Below are 16,992 nucleotides of genomic sequence, written 5' to 3'. Positions count from 1 at the left end.
GACCAAAGGGGAGCCAGCCCTTCTGCAGCGAGATTCAGGGAACTACAATAAACTGCCTTCCCCCAGAGCCACCTCTCCCCTGCAACTCCTCCACCTGACTCTGACTCTCCAGTCATTTGCTGAGAAAACCATGTCCCCATCAGCTTGTGTTGTTCAGTTGTAAATCTGTGTTTGTGTTCATGACCCTGCTGCCACATCTGTCTTTTCATCTCTCCACTGAGAGACCACAGGTCTTCTGTAACTTATATTGCCAGCAAAAATAGGAAACCCAGATGCTTGGATCTCAGGTAAATAAAGGATGTGCTGGCCATAGAAGTAAACCCCGAACACCACATGTGACACATTTATAAATTCTAATTGTACTGAGCTACTTGCATTTTTATTTTGCAGAACCCATCAACCTCACATGTGGTGGGGATCTTCACCCAGTTTCAACTTCCAGGTTGTTCCTGACCTGGTCACCTTCTTGTCTGCTAAAGTAGGATGCTTAGACATGCTGGAGGGCCCAGTGCTTCAGCATCATGGTGACATCCTCTGGGCAGGGCCCTTTTATCATGGGCCATACCAGGTGCAAGACCGAGAGCCAAGCCAGCAGTAGAGGGAAGCCTGACCTTTCTGGATGCACATATGTATTATCCTGGCATTATAAATTCAACCTATTCATCCAGTTAAGAACTTTGGGAAGAAATAGCTATATATTTCCCTGGGATAACGGAAGAGAACAGGGCTGAGGATTTAACTTGGTGGTGATGAAGGTCCTGGGTTCAAGCTGAGTATCAGTCTGTTGTAGGCCCAGTGCTTCCTGAGGTCAGTGCCACATTCCTCTGGGCTGGATCCTGAGGGAGGTACTGCCATCCTCCTACAGACCAACCAAATCGAGGAGCTAGACTGTAGCATGCTAAGGCAGTTAGTCACACGGGATCTCAACATCTTAACACTTCTATTTCACATGAAGTAACAGGCAAAGTGGTAAGGGGAGGGGACTCTTTGCCTCATACGGTCGCCAGGAGACTTTTACCATCTTGTAGCTGCTCCATCCAGGACAAGTGATGTTCTGCTTGTTGAGGTTTGCTCTGTTGCTATGTATTGTAATGTTAAGTGCAGGCCGCCAGGACCTGGTTGCCCCAGAGACTAGAAAGTCTACACATAGACCCTAGTGAAGCTATGCAACCTAGCCCCCAAGTTAGTCTTGATTGGAGAATAAAGATGCCTGCAGCCTATAGCTGGGCAGAATTAAGATAAGCCAGCCTTGGTGTTCCTGTCCTGGAGGCCAGAGGAGACCATGAGGCAGGGGAGAAGAAAGTGGAGAGAGGAGAAAGATACCATGGGTTAGGAATCAAAAAAAGCATGACCCTTAGGGCTGGCTAGTTGGAGTTAAGAGCAGCCTAGATGAAACACAGTAAGTCATACAACAGGGTTGTTGATAGGAAATAGATTTCAATAGCATAGAGGGTATGTATCTGACAAGCATTAGTGCTAATAAAGGTTTATTATAAATTTAAAGGTCATGTGTATCTTTTATACAGACACTAAATGGTCAAAGGCAGTGTAGAAACCCTGGATTGAGATTAAAATTTTTCTACGTCTGTTGCCGTGATAAACACCATAACCAAGTGGGGGAAGGAAAAGACTTGTGTCATCTTACACTTTCAGTGGACAGTCCATCTTGGGAGGGAAGTCAGGACAAGAGTTCTAGGGAGAAACCTGGAGGCAAGAGCTGCAGCAGAAGCCTAGGAGGAGAAGGGGGTGCTTCTGACTGCCTTGCTCCTCATGGCTTGCTCAGCTGGCTTTCACATACAACCCAGGCAGGGCACCACCTGAAAGAAAAATGTCACAAAGGATAATTTGTAGGTTGTAATGTCTCAGAGAAACTGCAAGGAGAAGTGGCTACAGGATGTGAGCTCAGTTTGCTGGACCCGGATCACATTTGCCAGTCAGGAAACCCTAGCAATATCGACAATGAGCCGCCAGCAAATTCCAGCCAGAGGAAATCACCCGTGAGATCTCGCCACTCTGAACGTTCCATATCCCTGGAAACACCTCGGTTTGGGAGCAGCCGTTGACTCCATTATACATCAAAACTCTCTCCTCAGACAAATGTAGTTTGACCTTAGACGGTGGCTTCAGTAAACTCTCCATGGAGATACGCACTGGTTACAGGGAGAAGCCACGCCTGGGTCTAAGGACAGCTTAGATGGAAACATCCCGTGAGAAGCAGGTGCAGTGGCTCGTGCCTGTAACTCCAGCATTTAGGAGGCTGAGCAGGGGTGTTGCAAGGATTTTGAGGCTAGCCTGGGCTACAGGGTGATTTTTGAGGCTAATGAGTTACAGAGTAAGAGCATGTTGAAAACAGAAAGAAAGAAAGAAAGAAAGAAAGAAAGAAAGAAAGAAAGAAAGAAAGAAAGAATAAAAGAAAAGAAAGAAGAGAAACAGAGAGAGGGGAGTGACAGAGATAGAGAGACGGAGACAGAGAGAGAATGAGAATAAATAGTCCACAAATAGCCCACAGAATACAACTTCCCCACAGGAAGGGACTCAGGTGGGCTTCTGGATTCAGGCAGGCTTGCTGCGTGAAGCCGTCCTCTTGTGATTGATAGGTGGGAGAAGAGAATGCTAACCTGGAGCAGTCAGTTACGGGAGGTTTTTCCCACTCGAATTACAGCACCAATCACATACTTGTAGGCTCATTAGCAACTATGACTGTCTCAAGTCAAATGCCACCAAGGCGGGTAGCACCATCTTGAATGTGCACTGTTCTAAAAACACGTGAATACAGCTGCGCACACAGACACAGACCTTTGCCTCTTCCCTGTTGCGTGTTGTTGGTTTTGGCTGGTGCCCCATTAGTGAGTTGGATTTGGTATAGACTTTGCCCTGAACATACTCCATCATCCTCAGGTTCAAGTCCACAAAGTCCCCTGCCAGCTTCTCAGGGTCCATCTGGATGTCGCAAGTCACACGGTTCCCCTCACCCTTCTGCTTCTGCTACCCACTACCACATTTAAACTGGATTTATACTACCTGACTACACAGCCATATCACCCTCCTACCAGCCCGACCAAGTCCTAATCCAAGATCAGCTCTGATTTCTGGATCTGTGGTGGCTTCTCTTCAATTCTTCTCATTGCAGGCAGCCGAGTTTCCTGTACAGTCCAGTCGGAAGCTGGCTCCGTTCTGTAAGTCCTTCTGTAAACATCTCGAATTCATATACTCAATAGCATTCTACCTTTAATTTGCATAAGTAGGCCTCAAAGGTGAAAGGAACACCCTCAAGGCCAATGTATCCCCAGGTAGTACCAGCTTAAAGTTTCAATTAGCAAGTGCTCAAACAAAATTATTACAGACTCTTAAGAATGAAAATAATAATAAAATACAACTTGAAGGAAATGTAACAGTATGAATTTACACACCCCACTATGCCCCACTCAGGAATCCTATTCCTGTTAAAAAGAAAAAACCTCAGCCTAAGGCTCAGGGGTCATTGTGGAAGAGGGGCGGATAGATGAGAGGTGCCAAAGGAGTCGGGAGTTGGCTGTAAGATTGTCTCTCCTAGAAATGTCAAAAATTACACCCATGAAGTCTCACCAATATAGCTGCCTAGATATGTCCTGAAAGAAAATAACACAAATAAACCTGCAAATGTGCACAGGAGAAAACTCATGAGGCCTCAGCCCTCGACAGAGAACCACGGGGAACTAAGGAAAACTGAGCAGGAGAAACAGCCTTCCCCAGGGAAGAGCATGCCAGTTGTTACCCAACACCAAATGGTCAGCCCTGAAAACACACAAGTATCATTATGTGAACAGAGCAGGTTGTGTTTATGTATTTAGTAATATATGTATATGTCCATGTGTGTGTGCTACTAAACATAAACACAACCTACTTGTATGCATATGTATACATATATATTAAAGAAAGAGAGGTTATAAATTTGGGAGAGAGCAGAAGGGGTACATGGGATGGTTCGTGAGGGGGAAAGGGAAGGTGAAAATGGTGTAATTATATTATAATCTCAAAAATTAAAATATATTTTAAATAATTGGAATCTGAGAAAGTTCTGAATGGACTGACCCTTCATCAGTGGAGTTCTGGACCTTGCAACCTTGAGTCAAATGCCAACTTCCTACTCTAGCTGGCATCTCTAGGGCACAGGAGAGGGAAGACTGAGACCCAGACTGATGCTACTGTGACATGAGGAACTGAAATGTCTGTGGGGCCAGGATGGGAGTCTAGGTGTTAAATTGCTGGAGACCAGCATTTAGGACTGTGGTAGTAAGGAAAGATGTGCGTCTGTACGTGATATGGCACAGGTCTGCAGGTGAGGACACAGGTGGGTCTGCAGGTGATAGGGCACAGGTGGGTCTACAGGTGAGGAGGACACAGGTGGGTCTACAGGTGATAGGGCACTGATGGGTCTGCGGGTGAGGAGGACACAAGTGGGTCTGCAGGTGAGGAGGACACAGGTGGGTCTGCAGGTGAGGAGGGCACAGGTGGGTCTGCAGGTGAGGAGGGCACAGGTGGGTCTGCAGGTGAGGAGGGCACAGGTGGGTCTGCAGGTGAGGATGGCACAGGTGGGTCTGCAGGTGAGAACACAGATGGCTCTGCAGGTGATAGGGCACAGGTGGGTACAGGTGAGGAGGGCACAGATGGGTCTGCAGGTGAGAACACAGATGGCTTTGCAGGTAATAGGGCACAAGTGGGTCTGCAGGTGAGGAGGACACAGGTGGGTCTGCAGGTGAGGAGAACACAAGTGGGTCTGCAAGTGAGGAAGACACAGGTGGGTCTGCAGGTGAGGAGGGCACAGGTGGGTCTGCAGGTGAGAACACAGATGGCTCTGCAGGTGATAGGGCACAAGTGGGTCTGCAGGTGATAGGGCACAGGTGGTTCTGCAGGTGATAGGGCACAGGTGGGTCTGCAGGTGATAGGGCACAGGTGGGCTTGCAAAGAAGGCAGGTTCAATGGCCAATGGCCATAGGTTCTCAGGAGGCATGCACTTGTATTCATGTATCGGGGATGGTATTGACAGACCATAGTAAGCAGGTCTGTCAGCTGCTGCCTGTCTCCAGGGTACCAGTTGTAACATGCCCTCTAGAAGTGTGAGGTTATCTCAGCCCCTGGCCAGTGAGTGCCAAGTACTACACACTGGTAAATGTGGTCTGGGATATTTAAGTTTATTGTGCAGGGCATTGTGCCCCAAAGATGGACAGGAGTCTTGAGGGAATGCCTCTGTCCTAGGTGAAGCCCCTTTGCATGGCCAGTCCACTGTGGCTCAGGGATCTCTGTATGGGTCTTTAACAGGGTGTTATCCTGATGATGTTCTGGGTGTCTGGAGCTGGGTCTACCCTCCCAATCCATCCAAGTATATATAGCTCCTCTAATGCCAGGTCCTGTCATCTCCTTGGCCTGAACTTTTCTTCTAGTTCATCACCTGTCAACAGACACTTCTGACTTTTAACCCAGAAACACAAAAACATTCATTCACTCAGTAAATATTTATTGAGCACCCACCCAGTGCCAGGCACCGTCACTCACTGTTCAGAGGAAGACTGCTGCCACATAGGACACAGACATTGCACAGTTACCAAATAGTTTGTCAATTTTGCAACGGATGTGACTAACTTCTTCAGCTGTCCAAGAGCCCCAATCTTCTATGGTCCCAGAAATAACGATTCTGAGAATCCTAAAGCTAGATACTCACATATAAGCTCATCCTAACTGTCCAAACATTTCTCCACACTGACCAAAGCCTCTTCAGGGCCTTTGCATAGTCCTTCCTCCATTTCTTGGAGAGCAAGACTCACAGCTCTTAAGCCAAAAATATAAAACTGTTTACTGGAAATGTGGGGTGATAGCCTGAGAGTAGCCATTAGCTTCTGTGCCCCCCCCCCCAATCCACACAACATTAGCAACTCCCTGATGCCTCCTTTCTTAGCAGCTGGGGACCTCCTTCTCCCTTCCCAATCCTAGGAGACAGCCTCCTACAGAGCAATCTCCAGTAGCTACTTGTCACGTGACAAAAAATTTCCCTGACAAAGCAATTTCAGGAAGGAAAGGTCTGGGAAGATGGGGAGGGAGACATGCATACTGTCGCTCAGCTCACTCTCTCATTTTTATTAAGTCTGGAACCCAAGCTTATGGGGTGGTGTTGCCTTAGTCTATGCTGGGTCTTCCCTCTTCCTTAATCTTCCCTGGCTATCCTTACAGACACACCTAGAAGTGCCCCTTCCCCCGTGATTCTAAAACCAGTCAAGTTGACAGTGAAGAACAGCCATATGATCCAAACTGGCCAATCTGCCTGAGATAAATCCGCTTGGTACGACGTCTTTTGTCAAGAGCCATCATTCATTCCTTGTTCTTCTAGCAAATACTTCTTGAATCTTTACACTGATGCAGGCATTACCTAGGTAGAGAGAACTTGGCATCCAACAAAATGAATGAGGGCCTGTAGCCAGAATTCTGGCCACTCTGTGGGCTCTGCTTTCTTCCAGCCTTCTTCACTCCTCTTCTTCCACCCTATCAACCCCTAACACTAGGTAGGAGAGAAGAGAAGATAGAGGGGAAAGGCTCGTAATGTCACTCGACTACTACTTCCTGATTAGGGGCGTTGAGTTCCTTGGGGTAAGTTTGGTTTTCTCTGTCAGGATATCTAATTTCTTTTCACCTCTTCACTCAAGACTACTTAATAGAGGCAAACAAAAACATCCAACCACCAACTGGCTAGCCAGCCCCTTATATCCTTTAATAATTTATATCTCCTCTGAAAAGACCCCAGATTTCCAAACATCACACACTTTCAGAAACTCTCTACAGCTGGAAAAACCATGCCCCTGCTAAGGCAGTGGGCAAATCATAGTCACCTGCTGTGAAGCAGCCCCATAGCCCCACACCTGGGGTTAAAACCAAACCATGTTCCCATAATATGTCTGTGACTTTTGTTAAAGAAAGAAAGAAAGAAAGAAAGAAAGAAAGAAAGAAAGAAAGAAAGAAAGAAGGAAGGAAGGAAGGAAGGAAGGAAGGAAGGAAGGAAAGAAAGAAAGAAAGAAAGAAAGAAAGAAAGAAAGAAAGAAAGGACTATTATAAGGACCCTTGCCCCAAGAACACAAATAATGGAGAGTAAACTAGAAACCAAATTTGGCCATTGTAGGTCTCAATGCCCTGAAACACTGGAGAGAAAGCAAAAACAGTACCATAACACAAGTAGGTAGGAGTGCCACCTCAGAAAGGATGAAGATGGGAGGGGACAAGCCTTGGGGTTGTGTTCCCTGGGCCAGCAGAACATATTTTAGTTAGCTGCAAAAACGAGAAACACCAACATTCATTTTGAAATGTTTCTTTTTATTATTTCAAAACAGACATTAAGGTGCTACCTTTTTAAAAATTAGGATGCTGTAGGTCTTCCCTTATGCATGTTTTAAAATTACACACAGAGAGAGAGAAAGAGAAAGAGGGGGGAAGGGAAAGGAAAAGGGAGAGGGAGAGGGAGAATTTTTTGTGTGCATGGATGTTTCGCCTGCATATTTGTCTATGAATTACTTGTGTATCCCCTGCCTGCAGAGGCCAGAAGAGGGTATTAGATCCCCTTAAACTGAAGTTATGGATGGTTGTAAGCCTAAATGCAGATGCTGGGAATGAAACTCTGTCCCTAGAAGGGCATCCAGTGCTCTTAACCTCTGAACGGTGACTCCAGCCCAAGTTTAGTATTGTTTTTATCTTAATTTACCTGCGCAGGAAGGACTCGTAATCCTTTTAGGAATTAAGATGTCCAAAGTCATACTCAGGAATCAGACAATTCCAGAAGAGTTGTCCTGGGCAGGAGAGGAGCCAACCCAGAAGTGCTGCAGCAGAAAAGAGCTTGGACCGTGGTAAAGAACAAGGCACAAGAACAGCGAGCAAAGGCGGAAGACTCAGGCAGGGGAAAGGTCACAGGAGTGGTTCTTGTGTGGACATGAGCTGTCCTTGGAATGTTTTCACATTTTCTGATGCTTCCACCTTACTCCACAAGATTTGACTCATCTGGTATGGTATGGAAGAGCTGATTTTAAAAAAAAATTCCCTCAGGGGATTTTAGTATATCACACAGGTTAAAGAATCAGCGACATGGAGCCTGGTGAGCAGCCAGAAACACAGGCACCAAATCGTTAAGAGTGTGGACCTGGATCAGTTTGCTTAAAGTCCAACTCCGCCGCTCACTAGATTTGTGGTCCAGACACCTCGAGTTAGCCTTTTACTCCTCGGTTTCCCCATCTCATAGAGTTGTTGTTGTTGTTGTTTGGTAGGGACGGTGTTGATGAGTTAATATCTACCCAGCTTTCAGAAAGCACATGCTAGGATCAATGGCATCTAGCTCTGACCACCTGTGTGGCCATAGTGGCTGACTGGCCTAGGCTGCGGGCAGAGGAGGTGGAGAAGAGAGGATAGAGTCAAACTCTTCCTTCGAAGTAAGATAGACTGACAGGACCTGCTGGAAACCCATGCAAAGGAAATGTGGGGAAGAAGGGATTAAAGAATGATTTCCATGCCTGGCTTCTAGCAGTTGATTGTAAAATTGTGTTGTCTCCCAACAAGGACATGAGTAGAACACATGCCTACGAAATATATCAGAAATTACAACATTTAGAGTGATGATTTTCCCCCAACAGCCATAGACTAACTAAGGCCCTAGTATCAGGCTTGAGAAATTTCTAAGCTGTGGTCAGGGGAGTCTAAGAGACTGCCAAAATAATATGGACTATTGTCATTGCCCTTGGTTGCCTCTCCAGAAATCGAAAGTAAGTTCTTATTGCTAAAGATGTCATGCACTTCAGTCATAGAACTTGGATGAATCAAACCAGATCTGAGGCTACAGTTTCCTTCCCGAAGCCTAGCTTTCACAGAATCAGAAGATGCTGTGCCAAGGGAAGAAAATAATCAATAGTCCTACCCAGCTCTGACGCTATGAAGCACATCAATGATTAGTACTCTAAGACTTACTGGTGTAATACTGACACTCACATCTTGGCAGTAACCAACAGTTGTCTAGTTGGATTTAAGGTCTATTAAAAGTAGGAAAATTGTGCGGTATTGGAAACCTAGCTAACTACTCATTGGTGGTGAGTTCGTGGATGTTAGAGAATCCACTATCACCAGTATAATTCCTAACTGCATTCTAAATATTTATCCTTATACTTAAGAGTGTTCTTACCCTTCATCAAAGAAGTTTTGTTTTGTTTTGTTTTGCTTTGTTTTGCTTTGTTTTGTTTTGTTTTTCCATCGGAGACCATGACTGAAAGCTACAGCTGGTGAAAATGCAGAGAAGAGTGGGATGCCAAGTCCCAGCTGATACATTTACAACACGATCACTACACCTAAGGCTCAGGGGACACTGCAGAATGGAGAATGGAAAGAGTAAGGACCAGAAGACCAAGAGTTGGCTATGAGATCGTGTGACTGTTAAGAGAAGAAGAATTAAATCTTCCCCAGAGATGAGTCTCCAATTGGTTATCCAACACCAAGTGTCAACCCTAAAATCATGCACATACAGGCAACACTAAACCAATTTTTTTTTTTTTGGTCTTTGGTTTTTTTTGTTTGTTTGTTTGTTTTCAAGACAGGGTTTCACTGTGTAGCCCTGTGCAGTCCTGGCTGTTCTGGAACTCATTCTGTAGACCAGGCTGGCCTTGAACTCACAGAGATCTGCCTGTCTCTGCCTCCAAAGTGCTGGGATTAAAGGTGTGCGCCACCACTGCCCAGCTAGCAGGTCAAATTTTACATTTATTTATTTGTATATCTAACAATAAATATTTTTTAAGGTGGCCATGAGATTGGGAGGGAGCAAGAAATGCATGGGACGTACTGGAGGGATAAGGGGTGAGGGTAAGTGATGTAATTATATTTTAATTAGAAATAAAATAAGTTATAAAATCTTCCATTTTGCCGGGCGGTGGTGGCACACACCTTTGATCCCAGCACTTGGGAGGCAGAGGCAGGTGGATTTCTGAGTTCGAGGCCAGCCTGGTCTACAGAGTGAGTTCCAGGACAGCCAGGGCTACACAGAGAAACTCTCTCTCGAAGAAAAAAAAAAAAAACTTCCATTTTGCGTGCATTCAGCTAAAAACATATGTGTTGCTTTTCTAATTGCTGATATATATATATATATATATATATATGCTTAAAAACAACTTGAAAAGGTTTATCTGGCTTGTAATTTGAAGAACTATTGTCTCTCATAGTGAGGCAGGCAGGTCATCAGGGACATGGGGCAACTGATCTCGTTGCCTCTGCAGTCAGGAAGTAGACAGTAGACAGGTGAAGACCATAAAACCTTCACCCTCAGAGGCCCTCTTCTTTCACTGAGCCAGTATGGGGAATTTCACACCCCAGCTGCCACAATGCCTGTTAGATACCCAAAATGAGAGAGACACCTGCCAAAGTCATTAGCTTATAGAACAGCGTTTGCCAATCCAGCAGTCACCACACAAGTATCTGGGATTATCTAATGCAAATTAGGAAAAGTAAAATCAATTGATTTGGCCACATGCCAAGTGTTTGATAGCCATAGATAGCTAGTGGCAACATTACTGGACAGCACAGATGTGAAACCACCAGGACTGAAGACACTGCTGTACGGAACACCGAGTGAGCAGTAAAACACAGACAACTTCTACACTGTAAGAAGGTCTGGGAACATACTAAAGTCACCCAGGTATTCAGCCAGTTCCTCTGGAGAAAGATGAAATGATCCCTAATGATGAAGGGAAGATGGGGGGTGGACCACTAACATGGAGCAAAGACACAGAGGGCAGCACCATCCTGGGTCCCTCCAACATGAAGGATGCTGACTTCCAATCTCGACCACATGCTAAAACCACCTGTAAAGCTTTGCTGATGTCAGGGCCTCCCCAGAGAGATGTCTGATTTAATGGGTCTGGGGTACAGCCTGTTTTAAGAGTTTTGGAAGACCCTCAATAAGGATAAAGTGAGAGGAAGGGGTCCAGAGAAGGTAATGGAGAAGGAAAAAAACAAAATCTCAAAAATCTCCTCTTATCTGGAGAAACTATATTTAACTGTACAAACAGGCATGTATAAACACATATGGCATAAAAGAAAAGGGAAGCGTCTTAGTTAGGGTTTTACTGCTGTGAAACCATGGTGTCCAGACACCATGACCAAAGCAACTCTTACAAGGGCAACATTTAATTGGGGCTGGCTTACAGGTTCAGAGGTTCAGTTCATTATCATCAAGGCAGGAGTATGGCAGTGCCCAGGCAGGCATGGCGCTGGAGGAGCTGAGAGTTCTACATCTTGTTCCAAAGGCAAACAGGAAAAGACTGGATTTCAGGCAGCTAGGATGAGCGTCTTAAAACCTACACCTGCAGTGACAGACTTCTTCCAACAAGGCCATACCTACTCCAACATGGCCACACCTCCTAATAGTGCCAGTCTCTGGGACAAGCATATTCAAACCACCACAGGGGCTATCTGGGGAGAGGAAGGGCCAACAAGAGGTGGGAGAGAGGGAGGGGGAGGGCAGTGTCAACCATAAGTGTGAGGAAAATCCAATAATATATATGTATTAAAAAGTTACAATAAAGCTTGCTATTTTTTCACACTAAAAAATTTACTAAAATTCAGTTTTGAAAAATGTTAGGTGCTGAAGATGAGTCATCAGTTAAGAACTCTCAGGGCTCTTGCAAAGGGCCCAAGTTTAGCGCCTAGCATCTCCCTCAGGCAGCGGCATCTCACAATCACTTGTAACTCTAGCTCCAGGGGATCTGACACCTTCTTCAGGCCCCTTCAGGCACCTCACTCAAATGCACAACCCACACACAGACACACGCACACAATCTTAAATTTTTTAAAAGTTTTTACAGAACTTTGTAATTGATTGTGATTCTGTTGTGTTTAAGAGGTTGATGACCAACAGCCCATAGGGGAAGGAAACAAGATCTGGAGATAAGGAAGACAACAAATAGGACGTGCCCTGGAGGCATAAACCATCTGGTGAGGGGTAATGAAGTCTCACCCAGTGTTGGTAGAGGAGATGGGAGATGGATGTACTGGGTCCAGTGGTCTCAGGGCCCTCCACTCACTGTACACTTGCAGCTATGAAGAGAACATAATGTGCAGTCAGAAGCGGAGTTTGGATTTTGCCAGGGTTTTGTTTGTCTTTGTTTTACAGTGTGGGAGATCAAGTCCAGAGCTTCAGTCATGATAAACACACAAGCACACGCCACTGAGCTACACCCCAGACACATAGACTTCATATTAGAGCATCTATGTGCTGGTGTGATGCTCTCATGGAAAGGAAATGGCAAATGCTTGCCTGCATGTGAGGACATTTTGTTTCTTAGCCCCTCTATTGATGCCAGTGTGGGAGGCTCGTTCTCCAACTTTTAGCTCTCACAGGAAGGGCTTCCTTGTTGAGGCAGAGCAAACTTTTTTTTTATTAGATATTTTATTTACACTTCAGATGGCATCCCCTATCCCCATTCCCCCCCACCCCCCTTAGGAAACCCATATCCCATGCCCCCTTTTCCTTTTTGCATTTATACATTTTTTAAAAAAGAATGTTAATCATAGGCTTTATAAGTTTGGAATTGTTCAATCAGAGGTGTAACCCACTGACCGACTTAGGTATAACAACTATCTTGGACTGGTGGAGATACATGAATATCTGCCTCCCTGTCTTCCCCCTCTTTCTCTCTTTCATCACCTAGCTTCTCCTCTCCTTCTTCTCCTCTTCTTACTCCTTTTCTTCCTCTCTGTAATCCTCCTACCTTATCTCCTCCTACACATCACCCTTCCTGTTAAAATGAAACTTTTCTCTCAAAATACAATTAGAGCATAATTATGCCAATTTGTACCAGTGAGGAATAGGATAGTCCTAATACCCAGTCCGTCCTTTTGTTGACTAACCAGCTCCTCTGTCATCTAATCTAACTAGAACATTTAGTTCTGAACCTGGCTTTAGGATGAATGTCAGCTGACGACCATACACTCAAATCTTTTCTCTTAAGATCAATAGCTATTTGTTTTCAACCCCATCAGAAATCCAGAATGACTGAGTTAACTATAATTGTGGGAAGCACAAATCGTAGTTTCTAAAACTTAGCCAATTTATAGAGACCTCTGACCACCTGGACACTCGCTCTACTTCAAAACGTTGGAGCATCTGTTCTTCTGCCTTCTGGTCCAGGATCTTCTGACAGACCTTAGTGCTGCAGAATTATTAAGGGCTGATTACTCTGTCTAGGCAGATATAATCAGTCGACTATTCTGCAAGTGTGTCCTTTTCTGGACAGTGATTTGTCTGTAGAAGGAAAGTGGCAATTCTTGCCTAGTGGCTGTCTCACCACAACTGGAGTAACTCCAAGGATGCTCAATTTCTTCTTAGAATTTAACATAGGAAGCTGTCCGGAGCAGACAGGTCTCTAATGAAAATGAACATTAATACTGAAATGTTTGTCATGTCAATTCTAAGGATTTCTGATGTTTTGAAAGCCAGCTATCCATGTAAGGTAATCTGGACTGTTGCCTGTTAACTCCACTCAGCTATTTCTACATAAAACATAGAGAATACCCTTATAATAAACTCCAAGTCATGAATTTGCTATAGTCCCTTAACTCACAGGCTGACCATCTCAAATCAGTTAAAAAGAGTTAAAGAAGGACTGGGTCTAAGCTTTGTATTCCTAAATGTGTTATACTGGTACAATGCCTATGGGAGTAACAATATTTGTCTCACTCTTATATCATTAAGAAGCTCATGCCAATGAAAACCTTAAAATTTGTAAACAAAGTAAATTGGTGCCATTTAAGAATTTATATCTTCATCTTGATATTAATTATACAGATTTCTACTAATAGGTTATGGCTATGCAATAAACCCTAGCTAATTCTCTCTATTCTGACAAAACCACTACTTTTCCCTAGAGAGACAGCCCAACATTTACCACCTTAGTCCCCTAGCCCAGGGAATAGGGGCGCTGACTCTTCATTAGCTTCTTCAAGCTGATTATGGGCGTTGAGATATTAGAAGAGGAGTTGGGGGAAGAGCAAATTGACTATCCTCTGATGCTGTGTCTTCGCTACCTCCAGATGGAATTCCTGGACCTCAGAGGTTTGAGCAGGTCTGCCCAGCTTGCTTGTTGAGTAAATACACCAAGGCTGATCATTCTGCAATATACAATTCTCAAAATAAATTTTAGTATCAAGATAGTTTTTTTTTTAAGAGGGCTGACATTTTATTAAGATTGTTAGTTCTACTCGCTTTTCAATTTTTTCCCCTCTTTTTTTGGATATAATATTTACATTTCAAATTTTAGCCCCTTACCATATTTCCCCCACCACCCAGGAACCCCTTATCCCATCCCCCCTCCTCCTGCTTCTATGAAGGTGTTTATCCACCTACCCCCAGTCCCCCTCCCCACCCTCAGATTCCCCCCCTTCAGTGCTCAGCCTTCAGGGTACCATTGACCTTGTCTTCCACCTATGTCCAACAAGGCCATCCTCCCCTACATATACTGCTGGAGTCATGTGTCTCTCTATATGTGCTCCTAGGCTGGTGGTTTAGACCCTGGGGAGCTCTGGCTGGTTGATATTATTGCTCTCCTCACCGGGCCACCAGCCCTTAAGGTTCCTTCAATTTACTCTCTAGCTCCTCCATTGGGAACCTTTGATCGGATTAATGGATAGCTGTGGGTATCTGTCTCTGGGTATGTCCGACTCTGGGGGACATCTAAGGAGACAGCTTTATCAGGCTGCTGTCAGCTTTCCCATCCTGACATCCCTATCAGCATCTATTTTTGGTGACTTCCCATGGAATGAATACCCAGACGGAATGGTCTCCCTACAACCCCCCTTTCAGATTCTGACCCACACTTTGTCTCCATATTTGCTCCCTTGGGTATTTAGTTACTCCTTCTAAGAAAGACCTAGGCATCCTCACTTGTTCTTTCTTCTTCATGAGCTTCATGTCGTCTGGTAGTTGAATCTTTGTTGTTTCAATTTTTTGGGCTAATCTCCACTTATCAGTGAATAAATACCATGTGTGTTCTTTTGTGATTGGGTTACCTCACTCAGGATGATATTTTCTAGTTCCATCCATTTACCTAAGAATTTCTCGAATTCATTATTTTTAATAGCTGAGTAATATTCCATTGTAAAAATGTACCACATTTTTTGTATCCATTCCTCTGTTGAAGGGCATCTGGGTTCTTTCCAGCTTCTGGCTATTATAAATAGGGCTGCTATGAACATAGTGGAGCATATGTCTTTGTTATTTGTTGGGGCATTTTCTGGGTATATGCCCAGAAGTGGTATAGCTGGGTCCTCAGGTAGTGCTATGTCCAATTTTCTGAGGAACCGCCAGACTGACTTCCAGAGTGGTTGTACCAGCTTGCAACCCCACCAACAATGCAGGAGTGTTCCTCTTTCTTCACATCCTCGCCAGCATCTACTATCACCTGAGTTTTTGATCTTAGCCATTCTGACTGGTGTGAGGTGGTATCTCAGGGTTGTTTTGATTTGCATTTCCCTGATGACTAAGGATGTTGAGCATTTCTTAAGGTGCTTCTCGGCCATTCGAGTTTCCTCAGTTGAGAATTCTTTGTTTAGCTCTGTACCCCATTTTTTAAAGGGGTTATTTTGTTGTTTGGCGTCTAATTTCTTGAGTTCTTTGTAAATATTCGATATTAGCCCCCTATCGGATGTAGGATTGGTAATGATCTTTTCCCAATCTGTTGGTTGCCGTTTTGTCTTGTTGACAGTGTCCTTTGCCTTACAGAAGCTATGCAATTTGATGAGGTCCCATTTGTCAATTCTTGATCTTAGAGCATAAGCCATTGGTGTTCTGTTCAGGAACTTTTCCCCTGTGCCTAGGTATTCGAGGGTCTTCCCCAACTTCTCTTCTAATAGTTTCAGTGTACCTGGCTTTATGTGAAGGTCCTTTATCCAGTTGGAGTTGAGCTTTGTGCAAGGGGATAAGAATGGATTAATTTGCATTCTTCTACATGTTGACCTCCAGTTGAGCCAGCACCACTTGTTGAAAATGCTGTTCTTTTTCCACTGGATGGTTTTAGCTCCTTTGTCAAAGATCAAGTGACCATAGGTATGCGGGTTCATTTCTGGGTCTTCAATTCTGTTCCATTGATCGTCCTGTCTGTCTCTGTACCAATACCAAGCAGTTTTTATCACTACTGCTCTGTAGTACAGTTTGAGGTCCGGAATGGTGATTCCCCCAGAGGTTCTTTTATTGTTGAGAATAGTTCTCGCTATCCTAGGTTTTTTGTTATTCCAAATGAATTTGTAAATTGCTCTTTCTATCTCTATGAAGAATTGATTTGGAATTTTGATGGGTATTGCATTGAATCTGTAGATTGCTTTTGGCAGGATAGCCATTTTTACCAAATTAATCCAGCCAATCCAGGAGCATGGGAGATCTTTCCATCTTCTGAGATCTTCTTCAATTTCTTTCTTCAGAGACTTGAAGTTCTTGTCATACAGATCTTTCACTTGCTTTGTTAGATTCACTCCAAGATAATTTATTTTATTCGTGGCTATTGTGAAGGGTGTCATTTCCCTGATTTCTTTCTCTGTCTGTTTATCCTTTGAATAGAGGAAGGCTACTGATTTGTTTGAGTTGATTTTATATCCAGCCACATTGCTAAAGTTGTTTATCAGGTTTAGGAGTTCTCTGGTGGAAGTTTTAGGTTCACTTAAGTATACTATCATATCATCTGCAAATAGTGAAATTTTGACTTCTTCCTTTCCTATCTGTATCCCTTTGACTTCCTTTTGTTGTATAATTGCTCTAGCTAAGACTTCCAGTACTATATTGAATAGGTAAGGTGAGAGTGGGCAGCCTTGCCTAGTCCCTGATCTTAGTGGGATTGCTTCAAGTTTCTCTCCATTTAGTTTGATGTTGGCTACTGGCTTGCTGTATATTGCTTTTACTATGTTTAGATATGGGCCTTGAATTCCTGATCTTTCCAAGACTTTTAACATGAAGGGATG

At 44.2% G+C, this 16,992-nt stretch overlaps 1 long non-coding RNA gene across 1 annotated transcript; it reads left to right on the top strand.

Annotated features, from left to right (window-relative positions):
* The first annotated feature begins 2,807 nt into the window (after nucleotides 1–2,807).
* Nucleotides 2,808–8,516, top strand: LOC143443750 (uncharacterized). Its single transcript, XR_013113017.1, has 2 exons — nucleotides 2,808–3,176; nucleotides 7,729–8,516. It is a non-coding gene; the product is annotated as an uncharacterized LOC143443750 (long non-coding RNA).
* Nucleotides 8,517–16,992: the final 8,476 nt, after the last annotated feature.

The sequence above is a fragment of the Arvicanthis niloticus genome, chromosome 10 (assembly GCF_011762505.2).
Source record: "Arvicanthis niloticus isolate mArvNil1 chromosome 10, mArvNil1.pat.X, whole genome shotgun sequence".
In the NCBI taxonomy this organism is placed as follows: Eukaryota; Metazoa; Chordata; class Mammalia; order Rodentia; family Muridae; genus Arvicanthis; species Arvicanthis niloticus.
The sequence above is the reverse complement of the archived record's forward strand: the minus strand, read 5'-3'. Positions and strand labels throughout refer to the sequence as shown.